General features: G+C 46.8%; 1 protein-coding gene across 2 annotated transcripts in view; it reads left to right on the forward strand.

Annotated features, from left to right (window-relative positions):
* The window catches only part of RIPOR1 (RHO family interacting cell polarization regulator 1), a 105804-nt gene that overhangs the window by 13730 nt on the left and 73755 nt on the right, over positions 1–18319 (forward strand). The window contains exon 1 of one of the 2 annotated variants that reach the window (XM_081871798.1): positions 393–546. The exons of the other annotated variant lie outside the window; for it this stretch is intronic. The gene's annotated coding sequence lies outside the window, so the exon portion shown is untranslated. Of the gene's footprint in view, positions 1–392; positions 547–18319 lie in introns of those variants that run through there. 2 annotated transcript variants of the gene reach the window in all.

An 18319-nucleotide genomic window follows, 5' to 3' on the forward strand; every position in this document is an offset into this window, starting at 1 on the left:
AGCGTAAGTGTGTGCACGTGTGAATGTTGTTGACGCGAGCAGGAAGAGGACAGAATTCTAGCAAAGGAGAAGAAATGCGCTTTTTATATTCGAGTGGCAAGTACTGCCGCGAAAGCACTTACATGACCCCTGTGCAGACCTTATGCCTGCACGGGGGTGGGGGGAGGAAAATGCTCAACAGGCACGTCCCCGCCCCCTACGGGCGTAACGTCTGGAAGGAGGATTGATGACTGTAAGGGGAAGTGCGGGTCGGGTGGCTCCGGCGCCGCCGAGTTCCCCGCTCGGCGTTATAGCGAGGGAAACGCCGCCCTCCAAGCGAAGTTCTCTCTCTCTCTCTCTCCTCCTCCTCTTGTTCCTCCCGCTTTCCCGGTTGGGAGACGCTGCGCCCCGCCTCCCCGCGCTCGGCCCGACGCTTCGTCCCGCGCCGGCTCCTCCCCGTCTTGTTGCCGTGCGCCTCGGGTGGCTGGCTGGCCAGGCAAGCTGCGGAGCGGCGTCCGGATACGGACGGGGCGGATGACCGACGACGGGGACTCAACTAGCAGCCATGTAAGTGCGAGGCGCTGGGGGAGGGCGCGCTGGATGGCCCCCTCCCTTTCTGCTAAAGGTTGGCTTTTTGAGGCAGTCTTGGGCGCACGGGGCACCCTGAGGAAGAGTGGGCGAGACGGGGTCCCTGCTGCTTCTTCCTCCTCCTGGCTCTTTTCCTACATGGTTTGGGAGGGTGTGGGGTTGGGGACGCTCCGTCGTCCTTTGCTGGGGAAAATATAAGCTCCTCCGCCCCTGGATCTTTCCCCCTTTTCTTGATAAGTTGTCCCTACATGGAGAAAGGCTGGAGCTCTCTCTACCTCTCACTCTTCTTCCTCCAGACTCGGAGATACTTCGGGATGGTGTGCCTCCTGTGTATGCTTTGAGATCTGTCTCCCAACTCACTTTCTGGGCTCCCCATCGGAGGAAAACAAACGGGGGAGTCTTTCCAGGGCCCAAGGTGCCATCAGCATGGGACTTTGGGGCCACTGTTTAGCAGAATGAGCACGAGGCCCCCATAAAGGCAGAAGCACAGGTTTGCCACATTTTGGAGGATGAGAAGCTCTGCATAGTGTCTGTAAGATGTTCCCCTTTGTGAGACTATAAAAGGCCTGAGGCTAATATTCCCGAAGTCCATCCCAGACTCTTCCCGCTCTGAACCCTCTTTTTTTCATCAGACCCCCTTGATGAGTAAGAATGCTATAGGCAGCTTGAGCCAGTCACTTCCTAACTTGGGAATGGCAATGGTTCAGCGAGCTCTTAATCTTGAATTTCCTAGAATGGATGTCCTGGACACTCACAACCTTGTTTAATTTCTTTAATGGCTTATTTTTATTTTGCTTAGTGTTAGTGGAATACAGTACTATAATATGGGAACCTCTCTCTTCCTCCTACTCCAAGTATTCCCTTTCCTGGAATCTTTCAGAGCATGTGATGGTAGTGGGAGGAGAGCATGGTACAGTTTCCAGATCAGGATTTTGGACACTCATTTGAGTGCTGAGTAGGATGCGTCTTGTAGCTGCAGGGGCAGCCATTCCTTCCCTGCCCCTCTACCACCTGTGAGTTAGAAAAAACTTTTTGCCTCTGAAGTTCAATGGAGGCAGTTATTGATTCCATAAGGAGAGACAATCTCAGTGTGTGTTTATATCTATACATGTTACTGTTGAACCACTGTGAGCAGCACTCTGCCTATGATCAGGTGCTGCATGTTTTTGTTTGAATCATGTGTTGCTGAGCTAAGCCCTAGGATGGCTGCAATCCTAATCCCTTTACTTGGGGTTGTAAACCCTACTGAATTCAACAGGATTTACTTCTGAGCAGACCACGGTTAGGATTGCGCTGAAAACCCTCCAATTCAGATTGATGCTGTTGTGGAGCATTCATGCATTTCCTCTTCCAGCTATGCTGAGAAGTGGAAGAAGGTGGCAGGAGACTGCGGTAGTGGCAAAAGTTTCAGAGAAAGCTTGGGAGCAGTGGTTGCAAAAGAAAGTAACAGGATTTGATGATCTGGGGTTGTGGCTGAGGATGGCTAGTGAGTGGGTTTCCATGCAGTTCTGGGAGAAGTGAGATGCACAGGCTTAAAGAACTCGCAAATTGCTGGAACTTGGATCTATTTCCCCCCTTGCATTGTTTCTTCTGGTTGCTCTGCTGTGGGCAGTAGCCACGTTGGTAATACCAGGTAATCTTCGTTTTCCATTTCATGGCTGAGTAGCCATTCTCTGCAAATGCTTGATTAAATTTCCAGTTCCCCAGTGCGCTGTCTGGTTGCCAGTTGGCTGTGATTTGCCTGCCGCCTGCCCGCTTCTCAGCTTGTTGCATTATTTGTGTAATTTGCAGTGTGGGTTTCACAGCCTGAACATTCTCCCGAGGAGGTTAGCAGGGTGTAATTTTCAGATGAAAGCTTTCTGCTCCCTGCCACTTGCCCTCCCAGGCCTGGAAGCTCAGGGAGTAACTTTGATACCAAGGCTGAGTCTCTGTCTCTGCTGGTGTTGGGATGTTGCAAGCAAGAGAGATCAGGTAGGAGCTGCCAAATAGAGCCTAAAGGTGGACTTTGCCTCTGATGGTTCTTTAATGTATAATTGAGAACCTTATTTAAGAAACAGAAACAGTGACAGTTAAATGGGGAGCCCGTTTCAGAGGTTACCTTTGGAAGGGAAAACTCTGAGAGATAACTTGAAGAAACTTGTTTGAAAATTATAAGAAAAACAGCCTTGGATGCAACTGAGAGGCAAAGGGTGTCCCCCCCCCCCAAGTGGAGAGGGCTTAATTCTTCTCCTGCCACTTGGAATGGATCCCTCCCCTGGCCTGCTCCCCCCCCCCTTTGGAAATATGGGGATACTGTCTTTTTCTTCCTACATATGGAGGGAAGCGGCTTGTGGGAGGGGCAGCTCTAGCTTCCTGCAATTTTCTGCTCAAAAGTGCCTCCACCCACACCCATTTGGGGAAAAGATGCATGGTTCTTACATCTTTTTTTTCCATGAGAAGAAAAGCTGCTGCATGGGCAGGGGGAGTTTTGTATTGGTGGAAAGGGGAATGGTTCGTCAGCCCCTCTCCCCACCAAAAGATACTAATCCACACATCTAATTTAACTTTTTCACACTTTCAGGAGTATATTGTAGTGAAGGACAATTGTTACATGGTGCTAATTCAAGGGGAAGATGTGATAATGGTTTATGAGAAATTATCGTACCTTTTTATTGTCCATGCACGTTCAAATCAGTATTCATTTCCTACTAAGAAGGACTGTGAACAGAGAAGCCATATACCACAATTCACTTCTCTTTTCTGGAGAGGAAGTGGCCATTATCTCTGAGATTGGCAAAGGCGCTCCCAGAAGTGGATGCTGTGGTCCTTATGCAAACGCTTCAGAATGGTGCAACTGCTCCTACCTCTTCCTCAGTCTAATCTGGGGTATATTTTGTAATTGTTTTTATTTCCATTTTCTAATGCACAAAAAGCAATAATAACAACATCAACAATAAAAAGAAAGAGCAAAGATAAAAGCAAGAAAAGAAAAGAGAGAAAGAAAATGAGGAGAGAGAAGGGGAGTGGTAATATTCCATAAACAGCATTAAAGTTAGTCTAATCTCAGGTTTAACAACCCACATTAAAATTTGTTAAATTATTTTATCAAGATGTGGCCTCTAGTCCTGAACAACACCCATAGATCATGGGAAATCTTATATGTTTATTACATTTTGATTGTGCCTTTCCTCCAAAGACCTCAGGGCTGCACATATGGTTCTTCTCTTCTGCACCCCCCCTACCCTGTGAGGTAGGCTAGGCTAAAAGAAATTGGGCCAAGGTCAGCTTCCTGACTGAGTTGGAAGTTAACCCTGCATCTCTCAGGTCTTATACCCTGTTTATTTGGGCATATGAGCTAGAAGGGTTTATCTTGTACAGTACAGGCAACTCTCTGGGTTGGATAGAAGACCTGGGGGCTAGCTTAACTATCCCAGCAGAGATGCTTAGTGTCTTCCTTTTGTTAGGGTAATTGGCTGATTGCTCTGAATAGCTGGCCCATAATGACTAGGAAATAGTTGGAGGGTTCTTTTGGCAAAAGAAAATATACCTCTCCCTGCACCCTAGCTAAGGATGATGTAACCCAAGTGTCTGTGTGGAGAGATGACTTCAGTTTGCAAGCACTGTCACTATTTTCATTTTGCAAGTGGGATACAACTGCTTCCCAACAAATTCAGGTTGCACAATGAAAATGGATTAGGTGCTGTTGTGTAACGAGCCCACTTTTTTAAATAAAGTCTGAATTTTTCACAGTAAGGAGAGGAAAATAAACTGGAAAGTCTGGGGTAACAACGCCACAGTCAACTAGGAATGAATGTTCAGTAAATAGCCCCACTAACTTCATGCAAACAAAGCATTTGAATGCTCAATAAACAGGTTGTCTGGAAGTGACTTTTTGTCAGACTGAAAAAGGTGAGACAATGAGCTTAGTTTGGACTCTGTAAGCATCTTGGGGTGCTGGTTGTCTCCCTAGAGATATGATGCAAAAGTAGTGGGTTGTGACTTTTGGAGTACTTAAATAGTGTGCTCAACTGCATTATTTGCAAATAATGCAAATGCTACAAAACACAAATAAGCCCCCAGTGACCTTCCTGAATAAATCCCGTAAGAATAATAAGCTTAACAGTACCATGGTTGAAATGTTATCTTTCACTTTCAACATGGTGGCTGAGGACTTTAGGGTACCCTCCTCAACTTGGCCATCTTGATATATGTACTGAATTTGTTCATTTGTTGCTGACAACTTTTGATAGCTAAATCTATTTGTTGCATGTGGCTCACTAATGTATAATCTGGGTTATAACTTGGAAGGACTGCTTCTGAATATGGAGGCTCTCAATTGTTTGACCAGGTGGGTTTGCAGTATGTGATCTTCATGTTTCTGGCTTCAAGGCCAACCTCTTAAAAACTGATTAAATTGTTTTGAATGCAGACGTCAGTTTCTGCCAAGTGTCCTTCAGCTCTTGAACTCCCAATTTTGGGGATTAATAATAATAAAAGAATGTTTTGTCCTTTTAGGTGTGGTCTAGAGCAGTGTTTCCCAACCGGTGTTCCGCGGCACACTAGTGTGCCGCAAGACGTTGCCTGGTGTGCCGTGGGAGGGAGGCGGGCGAGTCCGGCGGCGAGAGGCGGGGCGGCGGCGAGCACACGCGGGTCGGCGAGCGAGCTCCCTCCCAAATCCCATCGCCGCTCGCTTCGGCCGGCCGCCCCGTGCCGCCGCCCCAAGCCTCGCGCGCCCAGCGGGAGCTCCTGCCGGGCGCTCAAGGCTTGCAGACACTCGCCCAAAGCACGGGGAGCCCTCCGGAGGGCTCCCTGTGCTTCGGGCAACAGGCTGCCGCCCCAAGCCTTGCGCGCCCAGCGGGAGCTCCTGACGGGCGCGCAAGGCTTGCAGACACTCGCCCGAAGCACGGGGAGCCCTCCGGAGGGCTCCCCGTGCTTCGGGCAACAGGCTGCCGCCCCAAGCCTTGCGCGCCTGGCGGGAGCTCCTGCCGGGCGCGCAAGGCTTGCAGACACTCGCCGAAGCACGGGGCACCCTCCGGAGGGCTCCGCGTGCTTCGGGCAACAGGCTGCCGCCCCAAGCCTTGCGCGCCTGGCGGGAGCTCCTGCCGGGCGCGCAAGGCTTGCAGACACTCGCCCGAAGCACGGGGAGCCCTCCGGAGGGCTCCCTGTGCTTCGGGCAACAGGCTGCCGCCCCAAGCCTTGCGCGCTGGGCGGGAGCTCCTGCCGGGCGCGCAAGGCTTGCAGACACTCGCCCGAAGCACGGGGAGCCCTCCGGAGGGCTCCCTGTGCTTCGGGCAACAGGCTGCCGCCCCAAGCCTTGCGCGCTGGGCGGGAGCTCCTGCCGGGCGCGCAAGGCTTGCAGACACTCGCCCGAAGCACGGGGAGCCCTCCGGAGGGCTCCCTGTGCTTCGGGCAACAGGCTGCCGCCCCAAGCCTTGCGCGCTGGGCGGGAGCTCCTGCCGGGCGCGCAAGGCTTGCGGACAGCTTCCTGAAGCCTGGAGAGCAAGAGGGGTCAGTGCGCACCGATGCCTCTTGCTCTCCAGGCTTCAGCGAAAGCCTGCATTCGCCCCATAGGACGCACACACATTTCCGCTTTATTTTTGGAGGGGAAAAAGTGCGTCCTATGGGGCGAAAAATACGGTACTTTCTTTGTGTTTATTTGATGGCTATTAAAGAGAGTTACTTTATATATAGTCAATATAGGCACAGAGTTAATTTTTTAAACATTTTCTAATGGTGGTGTGCCTCGAGATTTTTTTCATGAAACAAGTGTGCCTTTGCCCAAAAAAGGTTGGGAAACACTGGTCTAGAGGAAGATGCCTCAGTTTTTGCATGTGCAGAATCATAGAACTGAAAAAGATCTCGTTGAATCCCTTCCTCAGTTCAGGATGCAGCTACAGCATCCATAATAGGTGGCTGTTTAGCCTTTGCTTAAGTAAACCCGCCACAAAGGAGAGCCCACCACCACCTGAGGAAGTCTGTCCCACTGAGGAACAGCTCTTACCATTAGGATGTTTCCCCTGATCTTTAGCTGAAATCTGCTTCCCTTCCATTTCCACCCATTGGTTTTAGCCCTTCCCTCTGGAGCAGTGTCTTCTGCATAATAGCCCTTCAAATATTTGCATATAGATATAATATCTTCTCTTAATCTTCTCTTGCACAGGCGAAACATACCTAGCTCTTTCAACCATTTCTTTTAGGACTTGGTTTCCAGATCCCTTGCCATCCTGATCACAAAGGCTGATCACATTTCTCCGATGAAAATAGGTAGGGACATCCCATTCCATAATGATAATTTTACTATTTATACCCCACACATATTACTGGGTTGCCCCAGCCATGCTGGGCAGCTTCCAACATATATAAAAACAAAATTAAACATTAAATAAACCCTTCCCTATACAGGATTGCCTTCAGATGGCTCAGAGGTCAGATAACTCCATTCCCTCCAACATTTCTCCAATGAAAATAGGGACATCTTAAGGAAAAGTGGAATATTCTGGGATCAAATCAGAAATTGGGACGGCTTCTCTATATCAGGGACATCCCTGGAAAATAGGGACACTTGGAGGATCTGTGATCCTCCTCCTCCTCTGGACATGCACCTGTTCATCAAAATGTGTCTTAAAATGTGGCACCTTGAACTGAACATAGTGCTCCCTGTGCTATATAGAAATAGGCTGATATTAACCTGCCTCATATTTCTAATGATCTTTCTACTTGTATCTCCAAAAAGATGAAAAGGCATAGGGTTTCTGTTTTAGCGCCGTATTGGATGCATTGAGCAAACAAATTTGATAAGCCTCGTGTTTCCCAATTGCAATGGGTGTTGCTTTGCCTGGGGCATGATGAACCTGAACTGGCAGGGCTGACCATATTCCCAGCCTATTATCTTCCAGGTGTTGTTGGGCTCCAGCTCCCATGAGCACCAGCCAATGTAGCAAATTGCTAAAGATGATGAGGGCCGTGGTCTCACAGCACTGAAGGCCACCAGTTTGGGGAATTCTGCACTAAGTAGTGGCTGCCTGGAGCAGTGCTTCGTAGTGGGAGCAGTATTATTCTTGCTGCTGCAGTAGATGGAATGGCCTTTCTGTTGTTCTCAGAGCTACTTGGCATATGTGGTGCTTCTTAGGACTGCTGTGAGAGAGATCTGATACTATGGGAAGGTGAGAACGGACTAGGAAAAGGGTCAAACACAGTCGTGCCACCAGCCTGAATATTCCAGTGGGCTTTTGGCCAAGTGTGAGGCCCTTTTAAATAGTTTTGACAAGGGTGCCAAAGTTAAGGCCAGCACTGTGAAATGAGTAGCACTTTATCTGGAATGGTGTTTTTCTCTCTCTGCTGTGTCCTTGTGCCATTTATATAACAGCTTTGTAAATGACAAGAGGAATTTGGTCCTGCGGGTTGAATATTTTAGAGCAGCCTAGGAACCAGTTTGCTGTTTCCTAGATGGTGCTTGTGCTTTTGCACTTTAGATCTTAGTGAATTCTCAGCTGTGCCTGCCTTTGAGGAGTGCCCAAGGGATCCAGAGTGTTTTTCAGTTTCTGGATCCTTAGGCTTGGGTTGTGTCTCTCCTGTTAAAGCATCACCAAAGGCTGAAGTTTAGATCTAAAGTTAATCTTGTTTCTCAGCAGATGCTAATGCAAGTGTGTATTCTGTACTTAATCATATCCAAATAGGTTAGTGAGACTTGATATCTGGAAGTTTTATGAGAATCACTGGGATCAAGCAGGGAAAGGGAATTCCTTTCTGTTTCATTTCCTCAAGAAGCCTGTGAGCCTCTCCATCACTGAGGCATACAAATTGTAGTGCTGCGTATTGAGATACGGTTGATGCAGCCAGGGGTGGGAAACCTTTTCCAGACCAAGGGCCATGTGTCAGTGGTGGGCAGGGCCAGGGCCAGATGCAAAAGTGGGCGGAGCAAAGGATGTGACTCTTAACTTTTGTACAGTAGAGTACATTGCAGCCACACCAAAGCCAGAAGCTTCTACAAACTCCCACCATCCACATCTTTTTATCTTCTGTCCAGGCAAGTAAGAGGCATTATTGCAGTTCAATGACATTTTCCAGCCTGACAAAAGCAGTTGAGGAGTACACAGAGCAGGGCTACCCTTGGGATAAGGCGTGGCCTGGGGAAGAGTCTCAGGGGATTGCATTTGGTCCATGGACCTGGGGTTCCCCATCCCGATGTAAAGCAATGTGGAGCAGAGAGAAAAGACTGGGGGACAGATTGTGGGCAGAAATCTGAGAATGAAGCTATCACTTGGCTGCTGTTAATTTGTATTTTCTTAACTCAAGTGAATGCCTTTCTGAAAGTAGAACTGGATAAGAAGCATAAGGAAATACAGAGAGCCAAGCTACAATGAGAGCAAACAGAACAGCTGAGCTGTTTTCACAAAATACACTTAAAATGGCATCATATTTACTTGTGTCATGCATATCCAATTCCCAGCCCTCTGGAGGAGAACCCAGATGCTAAGCTTCTCTTTAGTAAAAACGGCAGTCTCTGGACGAAGTATGTGCACAGTTAAATTCTGGGGAAAAAACAAAACCCCAGGACCAGGATAGTGCATGATTACTCGGGTTTTTTTACTTTAATATTCACATTGCTGGGGACTATCTTTAAATGATAATGCTGATGAACTAACCCTGCTCACAAGTTCAAATATAAGTGCTGGAGTTAATGCAACACAGTTCTGTCAGGGATGCTGTAGTTATATCCTGCACTGAGCAGGGGGGTTGATAAATGACCTCCAAAGTCTCTTCCAGCTCTACCATTTCTAAGCATATTTATTCAGAGGTCTACCCTGCTGAGTTCCCTGTGGCCTCATTCCCTATTCAGCTTCTACAGGATTGAGATGGCCTCTTTAGCTCTAAGATGTGTTATAGTAGAAGGAGATTGTTGACTTCTGCTGTATGCCAGGCAGTGTTATAGGCTAGTCTGGAAACTGGCTGGGTCCTAGGAATACTCTGTGGTCACTTTTCTCCTTGTTTCTTCCCTCAAGTGTAGGTTGTTGCACCTCCGAGGTGGGTTGCCTTTTCGTCTGTTGTTTTCACAAGCAGTAGCTGTTGCTGGATAGTCTCAATCTCCTTTTGATGTCTGGTGAGGCAAACTTTGCCCGCCTCTTGGGACCAGGCTGCTACTGCTTGCTACGGCAAGGACTTCACACAGAAAGGGGCAATCTGTAGAAAGGTGGACCCATGGGTAACTGATTCCAATCCCAGGGAGCCTGCTTCTTTCCCCTTGTTTCTTTTCTGGCTTCTCACATGTGTGGAAATGTGCTGTAAATAATTTCCGGAGAAACTGAACCTCAGTTCTCTCCAGCATCTTTGGGAACTTTTGCAATATATACTGCCCCCCCCTTGTGTTTTGTTCCATGACATCTTTCCTAGGCCATGTGACTTCCTTCTGAGTTTGCAGTTTGGACATCTGTTGTCCAGAAGAGGCAGGAGGTTATTAAAAGCTATTTCCTGTTGCTGTGTTGTGCTATGGTTTGATTGTGTGTTCCTGTTGCATTTTATCTATCTAAACAGTATAAAAAATAGTTTTCCTGTTTAGGCTGTAAATGTTATTATTAATATGTAATCTAATAGGCCTGCTTTCTCATGTTATTTGTGGGACTTGTGGGGACCCAGTGGTTAATAGGAGGAGGGCCTTGAACAGCCATTTATTTACTTTTATCCATGGCCTTTACAACCTCATGATTATTCTTCCCTGTGGAGTGCTTAGGGCATTCTTGGAAGTCATAAGAGGTGCTGATGGTAAGTGAATTTGGTACAGAGAGCATTAAAAGCTGGAAGCAGAGGCTGCTATGTTCTGAGCCTTTGGAGTCTCGGTCTTGCATGGATTTTTCTGCCTTCCTTGAGGCAAACACTAGTTATGTTGGCTGCCTTTTCCCTATCAAAGGGAAATATGTTTTCTGCATAACAAATACAGTTTACATTGGAATTGGCCAGATTCTGTGTTGTGTATAATTTATGCAGCTCAAGCACATTTGCATGTATTTAGCATAACTTATTATGCTTTAGCTATGCAGGGCTCCGAAGCTCAGCCCCCCAATCACCAGAAATCCTATCCTATTCTTCTGTTGCTGTTCAGTTATGGTTGTGTAATTTCATGTGGCATTTCCCATACATTTTACCCAGCCTTTCTTTGCAGTCATAAGAACTGGGTCCTTGCCTTTGCTTTAAAATGTGGAAGCTGAGATTCTCAGGGCAGTTCTTAAACATTATGCATTTTTTGACTGTCTTTAAAATATACAAACACACAGGAGCTGCCAAGGCTATAATATGAAATCAAAGCTTGGTATGAAAGGAAAGGGGCTTCTTTCTCCTTTCCCCTTTGCACCATTTCCTGCACTGAGAATACCCCCCTCCAGATGATTTTGCTCCTTGTAGCAGGTGCATTCGCAGGTGCAAGGAGAAAGGATTAAAACCCTCTCTCCTTCCACACTGAGATTCCACATGATTTTTCAACCTCGGAGGCTGCATTGTGTTTAGGGGAAGGGGCAGAAGAGCATTTACAGTGGTACCTTGGGTTACATACGCTTCAGGTTACAGACTCCGCTAACCCAGAAATAGTGCTTCAGGTTAAGAACTTTACTTCAGGATGAGAACAGAAATCATGCTCTGGCGGCGCGGCAGCAGCAGGAGGCCCCATTAGCTAAAGTGGTGCTTCAGGTTAAGAACAGTTTCAGGTTAAGAATGGACCTCCGGAACGAATTAAATACTTAACCTGAGGTACCACTGTACTTTGCATACAGCTTCAATCCCCAGCATCTCCAAGTAGACCTGGGAAAGATTCTGTGCCGGAAATTCTGGAGAGCCTCTGGCTGCCAGTGTAGACAATACTGAGCTAAACGGTCTGATTCAATAGAAGGCAGCTTTCTGCTGATAGGAAATGGGGAAACAGCCTTATACCAGGTCTTACTCCAGTACATTTCCTGCATTTTCAGGGGAATTGACTAAATGACATTTGATGACCCTTCTTCCTCAGATTCCAGGTCAGACTATTTGCCCATCTAGCCCAGTAACATCTTTTCTAGCTGGTGGCAGCTTTCCAGGGTCTTTCCCATCACCTCTTACTTCATCCTTTTAACTGGAGGTTCCAGGAGCTGATTCTTGGGCCTTCCTACATGCAAAGTATGTATGACTGAAATACAATCATGTCCCATACACACCCCTCAGGATTCGGAATCCTTCTCTCTACACCATATTCCACACTCCTGAGGAATTGGGGAGTCCGTGTCGCTCTGCCCTATCATGCTCCAGCCTGTTGATAAATGTTTGCCTGCAAAACCACATGTGACTGTTGAAGCACTGGGGAAGCTCATCCACCAAAATGCTCCCTGTAAGGGTCTCGATGAATGAGTTGTTGCATCTGTGAGTGTTAAATAATTATGAAAAGCATACTGCACTTCCTATTTTGCAAATGTGGAACTGATAATGGTTGGGTTTCCTCCGTTTGCTTGCTGCATCACCAGCTGTGAAAGCCAGACCCTAGGATGCCTGTTTTGTTGATTTCAGGGTTAGATAAGGACACAGGAGGGACAAATTGGGGTAATCATTACCACAGTAACACATTCTAGATTTGCCTCCTTGGCACTGTATGCTATGAATTAGTTAGACCCTGTCCAGTCTCATAGTGATTTGGCTAATTTGCATAGGGCAGGCGTGGAGAATATTTGTCGCTTCAGATGTTTCCAGAGCCAAGCCTCTTATGAGGCAAGGTGAGGCAACTGCCTCAGGTGTCAGGATCCACAGGGGCAGCAGATCTGTTCTCCAAGGAATGCATTGCCTGCTGCAGCTGCAGTAGCAGCAACAGTTGTGGTGCGCTCCTTGGAAGCCAGATCTGCCCCCCATGCCACCTCTACAGTGACCTTTTGACCAATAGGAGGCACTGCTGGTCTCCTCCCCCCGTTGTGTAGATCAGACATAGGCAAACTCAGCCCTCTAGATGTTTTGGGACTACAACTCCCACCATCCCTAGCTAACAGGACCAGTTGTCAGGGATGATGGGAGTTGTAGTCCCAAAACATCTGGAGGGCTGAGTTTACCTATGCCTGGTGTAGATCTTTATTGGCCCCTTGGTCCTGATGTAGATCTTCATTCACCCCTTCTTCCCTGGCCATGGTAGGATGGAACAGCATTTTGTGGTTCACTTCAGGTGCCAAAATATATTGAGCCAGTCCTGGATGTTGCTGAACTACAACTCTCATCATTCATGGCCATTGGCTATGCTTGCTGGGCTGAAGGGAGTTGTAGTCCACAACATCTGGTAGACCAAAGATTCCTCATCTCTGGCATATGGTAATTTGTATTGGGGAAAATTTAGTTTGTATGAGAAAATTTTCAGATGCCCTCAATAGTTATCAAACTTAGAATATTTATTTTACTTGTATTTAGTAAACAAAGCTGAATACTTTTGAAACTGCCAAGCTTGCATATTTATTTTCAGTTGGCATTTGGTCATCATTGCTAATGCGAGTGTGACATCTCCTAGGGAAAATTTTCTGCTGCACATTTCAAAAGGACTAGAAGCATTTTAGTGCCCAACTTCTCTCAGCTTATCTGTTTGATGCCATCTGCCTTTCCTCCCACGAAAACGATGGGGAAATGCCTTCTCAGCTCTGCACGTGTAACACCTTTGCTCTTCTGTACATGCATGGCGTGGGTATTCCACCCACCTACCCTGTTCATGCAGGAGTAGGAGTGTGAAACCTGAGGTCCTCCAGATACTGTTGGATTTCACTCCCATCAGCCCAGCCAACATGGTCAGTAGTCAGCAAAGATGGCAGTTGTGGTTCAGCAACACCTGTAGGGCTCCCCCACCCCTACAGGGGGATCAAGAGAGAAGCAATTACTCTGGCAACCCTTTTGCTCCTTGTAGCCTGGACTGGGCTCTTTTCTGCGTGCTGATTGTTGTGGAATTTTGTCTCTCAGCCCTTCCTTTGGAATGCCGGGAGAATCTCATTCACTGTGAAGCCCACATAGCTCACCAAGTGTTTTTCGTGGTGGGAGGTGTTCCCTGCAGGGCTAGTGAAGGCATGGAGGAGGAGGACGACAATGTGGAAGGTCAGGGTAGGCGTGGGGCTAAGATTATTCTTGGCTCTTAGCATGCTGAGGCAGCAGCAAACTTGTTTAGACATTTATACCTTCTGAAAACTGTTCCTCAGGCCAGAGACAGCTGTTGGGATAAAAGCAGCTTTACAGCATGGGGAGGGGTTGGGAGGAGTAGAGAAGAAGTCAAGGGAAGAAAAGATGGAGATCCGCAGAGGAAAAAGTTGTGTGGCCCTGCATTACATGAAATAAAGTTTCTGTCCTTAGCAGTGATGTGGACTTTCCAGAAATATTTGACCTGGAAAATGTTCTTACGCAAATTAGCCTAAATTTGCATGGGGTAATTTTCAGTTTGCATCAGGAAATTTTCTGATGTCTCAGAAGAGAGTGATCTAATATAGAGTGTTTATTTTTCTTGGGTATCATAAACAAAGTGAAAAACTTAAGCTGCCAGGCTAAACTCTATTTGCAGTTGGTGCCCATCCACTGTTACTAATGAACTTAGAAAAAGGAAAGTTTTCTAAGGAAAAAACAGAACTCTGGGAAATTCACCACCCTGAATTACTGCTTTTTGGTTATGTGATCCTGCAGTCCAGGAATGAATTGTTGTATCCTGAGACATTTCTCTACCCCACCTAAAACAAGGGAAGACCATCCTTTCCTGTCAGATTCTTTCATCTTTAACAAAAACAAGCATGGCAACTGTGTCCATATCTAAACCATCAATTAAAAAATCAGCTGGCATGATAGGGCATGTGAATGTTCCTAGAGCATATAGGAGGAACAGACCTCAGAGTGTGCAGAATGGGCACAACCTTTGACCTGCCCAGGAAGGCTTTGTTGTCTGTTTCACTTTTAACCTCTCCTGGTTGCAAACATAAGCAGGTTTTTGTGCTCCAGCAACTGATATTTATGTAGCCATCATGGCTAATAGCCAGTCATAGCCTTGCCCTCCATTGATTTGTCTGATGCTGTTTTAAAGTGGCCCAATTTGGTCCCTATTACTCATTTCTCTTCCTTTTAAAAATGCAATTTATATCCCACCCTTCCTTCTGAAGGAGCACAGGGCGGCAAACACATCAATAATATAAATAGCCTAAAAATAGTTTTGTTTTGTTTGGTGTGTTTTTTAAAAAAAACCTTCTAAAAATAAAAGATTCTCTCAACCAGTGATGTCAGGGTTTCTAGTAACAGTGGCTTTTCAGCCTGGGTAAACAGAAATGTTTTTAAGTTTCTCCTGAAAGTCAGCAATGAGGGAGACTGGCACAGTTTACCTGGGAGGGTGCTCCACAGATAGGAAATTGCCACTGATAAGGCCATGTCATGGGTCAGTGCTGATAGCCCAGTGGTGGCACCTCAGCTGCCTGTTGTAGGGTACAATACTGATGGTTGATACTGAGGAAGATGCTTGGTTATTGAGGAATATTGACGAAGGCACTGCTTTTTAATTTTTCATGCTTATGGGGAATGTGCTGCCATAACAGGTATAACAGAGGTTTGTGCAAAGGCCTCATTACCTAGCATGGGACTCAGTTTTTCCTTCTAGGACTTTGATGTTTCTGCCATCTTATCCCTAAGCCAGACTGGACAGCATCACTCGTTGGCTTAGCGTCTGATGTAGTTAGTATTAAACTCCCATACGCACACCACCACCACCACCACCACCACCTAACACAACAATGGAAAATGCAGCTGCTCTGACAAACTCGCTCCCTGTTCTTCCTCTGCCCTCAAATCTTTGGGTGCTTGTTGCATGTGATTGCTTTGGAGTGTCCTGGCTACCTTCTTCCCTAGGCTCACTTTAATTTGGACGGTTGGTTTGAAAGGGTTCCAGGAAGCTTAGAACAGCCTGTGCTCTCTGCCTGTGACAGACCGGGACAGAGAGGCCTCAGCAGAGTTAATGTTTATCCAGTGAGAGTGACTGCTGCTCTGAGATTTGGGCCTCCAGGGCAACTGAGACCTGACATTTCCCATCTGCACAGAGGATGGCAGCTAATGCAGGTACAACACCTCTTCAGGTCCGGTGCTGATCATGGATTGGCAGGTAACTTACGCAAGAAATGCACACTAGAACACTTCTCTCTCTCTCTCCCCCCCCCCCCGTCTCCCATTGAGCACAAGCTGCTGGCTGACCTGTACACCTTTTCCTACAAAGTTTCTTTTCTTGTCAATTCTGGAATAGTTCCTCACATCTGATAGGAATGTAGAAAGCTGAGTCATTCTATTGGTTCATCTAGCTCAGTATTGTTCACACTGTCTGGCAGCACCTCTCCAGGGCTACAGAAAAGAGTCCCCCAGCCCTATCTGGAAATGCCAGGGATTGAACCTGGAACCGTTTGAATGCAACCGTTTGAATGCAATGCATGTGCTCTGCCACAGAGCTACAGTCCTTTCCCCTGATCAGAGAAGGTGTGCACTTTCTCAACTTCCACATTTACATAGGCACAGTTGTCAAGCTTGTTTTTAAAAGGTGAGAGAAGGATAGTTTTGTTGAGTGGGGGCCTTACCTTGAGCAGCAGTGCAATAGTAAGTAGGACTCTTAGCCTTCCAGAATCCCATGCTCAGACTGTAGTTGCCATATCACAGGAATCTCAGACTACTATTAGAGAAGAGGAAGAATCTAGCGCCTGCCCCTCCAATTTGGAAGCAAGTACACTGTGCTTTGAAAAAGGCTTTAGGGGAACTTGTGAAGTCTGCGCAATTGGCTCCCTTGAAGCCTTCATGTCACTTTTCTTTAACTCTGCTTCAAGAAGTGTAATGTACTTTGAGGTGTTCTTTAGCTTCTGGAACTAATGTGGTTTAGTAGTGGAATACCTGCCTAAGCTCCTGGGTTCAATTCCTTGCATTTCCAGTAAAATGGTAGCAGGCCTAGAAAATACCAGGTCAGATCAGTATTGTCTTCTCTGGGTAGCATCTGCTCTCCAGAGTTTCAGGCAGAGAACCTTTCCCACCACCTGCTGCTTGAGATCCTTTTATGGAGGTGCCAGGGACTGAAGCGGAGACCTTCTGCATGCAAACCAAGTAAGCCAAAACCTGAGCGAGTGAAAATGAAGCTGCTGAGTCAGACTGTTGGGCCATCTAGCTCAGTTTTGTCCACATTGCAGCATTTCTCCAGCAGCAGCATATCTCCTGAGTTTCATAACGGAGTCTGTCAGCCTGACCTGGAGATGCCGGGGGTTGAACGGGAACCTTCTGCATGCAAAGCTGATGCGTTTCCCCATCTTAGTGGAAGAGCATCTGCTTTGCATGCAGAAGGTCACAGCTTCAATCTCTGGCATCTCCAGACAGAGCTTGGGAATGTCCAGTGTCTGAAACCCTGGAGAGTCACTGCTGCCCAGTGCGGAAAATACTGAGCTAGATGAACCAATGGTCTGATTTGGTGAAAGCTCCCTATGTTCCCATGGAAAACTGCTACTGTTCAGAGTACTGTAGATGTTACTGGGCTGGAATGGTCAGTGATCCGACTCAGTACAAGGTGGCTGTGTACTTTTATGTATTACATAACCACTCAAAGCTCTCCTCTTCTCAAAACATTACTCTTTGGGGTTGACAGTGGTGGTGTACCTTGATAAAAAGAAAAATTAAAATGGCAGGTTCCACTGTAATATGTACAGAGCAAGGATATGCAGGCCAAGTATGTGTTGTGCTGATTTGCTGAAGTACTGAATTTGGTTTTCTTACTAGAGAATTGTAGTTTTGTTGGCAGATAATTTTCTATGCTTCAGTGCATAGGATGTCTTAAAAGTGTGAGTGACTGGATCTTGTAAAAACATGAATGCAAATCTTCACTTTATAATAATTTTTCTGTTTGAATGTGCTGTTTCAGTTCAACACTTGTGTAAACACGATTCACAAATTTTATTAATTCTGGCTGCTTTACAGAACTGTACAATTAGGAAAAGCATGCATTTGCATAATTTAGTCTTTTAATTTGCATCATATGGCCTTTAATTATAAATATCTAGGCTGCTCAAGGTTAAGCTAACTGTAGCTTTGTCGAAGTAGGATCTTTATACAAGGTGAGCTGGCACAGCATCCAGCAGCTCACACTTTTTTCCTAGTTGAAATTTTGCCTGTCCTGGTGAGAGTAAGAGAATATTTGCAGACTCTTACCTGCCTAAAGTTAATGATGGCAGAATGGTGTTCTTTACATGTCTAAGGAACACTGGAAGCTCCCTTATACAAAGTTAAGTTATTTGTCCATTTCATTCAGTATTTTCCACTCTGCTGTAGCCAGTTTGGGAAGGGCCATAACTGAGTGGTCAAGCCTTGCATGCAGAAGTTTCAGGTTTAATCCTCCTCAGCAGCTTCAGGTAGGGCTGGGAGAGACCTGTCTGAAGCCCCAGAGAGATGCTGCCCATCGGTGTTGACAGTACTGAATTAGATGTACCAATGATGAGTGTAATGGTTCTAGGGGTTGCTCGTGCGTAAGCAGGTACCTATCCCCCCGGCTGGGTGCAAACACCTGGCTAGGTTGCCAAAGTGAACCTCTTTCTGTCCGGACAGCCACTCACCCGTGGCTGACTCAATCGCTGGCAGAATCCGTGAGTGGGCGTTTCTTAAACTTCTTCCAGCAAAGAAGTTCTTTGACGCCTAGTCTCCGCCTACCCTCTCTGCGCGGAAGCCTTCTGCGCAGGGAGGGCGTGGGCAACGGAGGACCCCTACTCTCCCAGCTGGTCCCAGGCAAGGAGACATGAGACCGCCTCGCCACTTCCCC

The sequence above is a fragment of the Podarcis erhardii genome (assembly GCF_964252035.2).
Source record: "Podarcis erhardii genome assembly, chromosome: 7".
NCBI classification, from domain to species: Eukaryota; Metazoa; Chordata; class Lepidosauria; order Squamata; family Lacertidae; genus Podarcis; species Podarcis erhardii.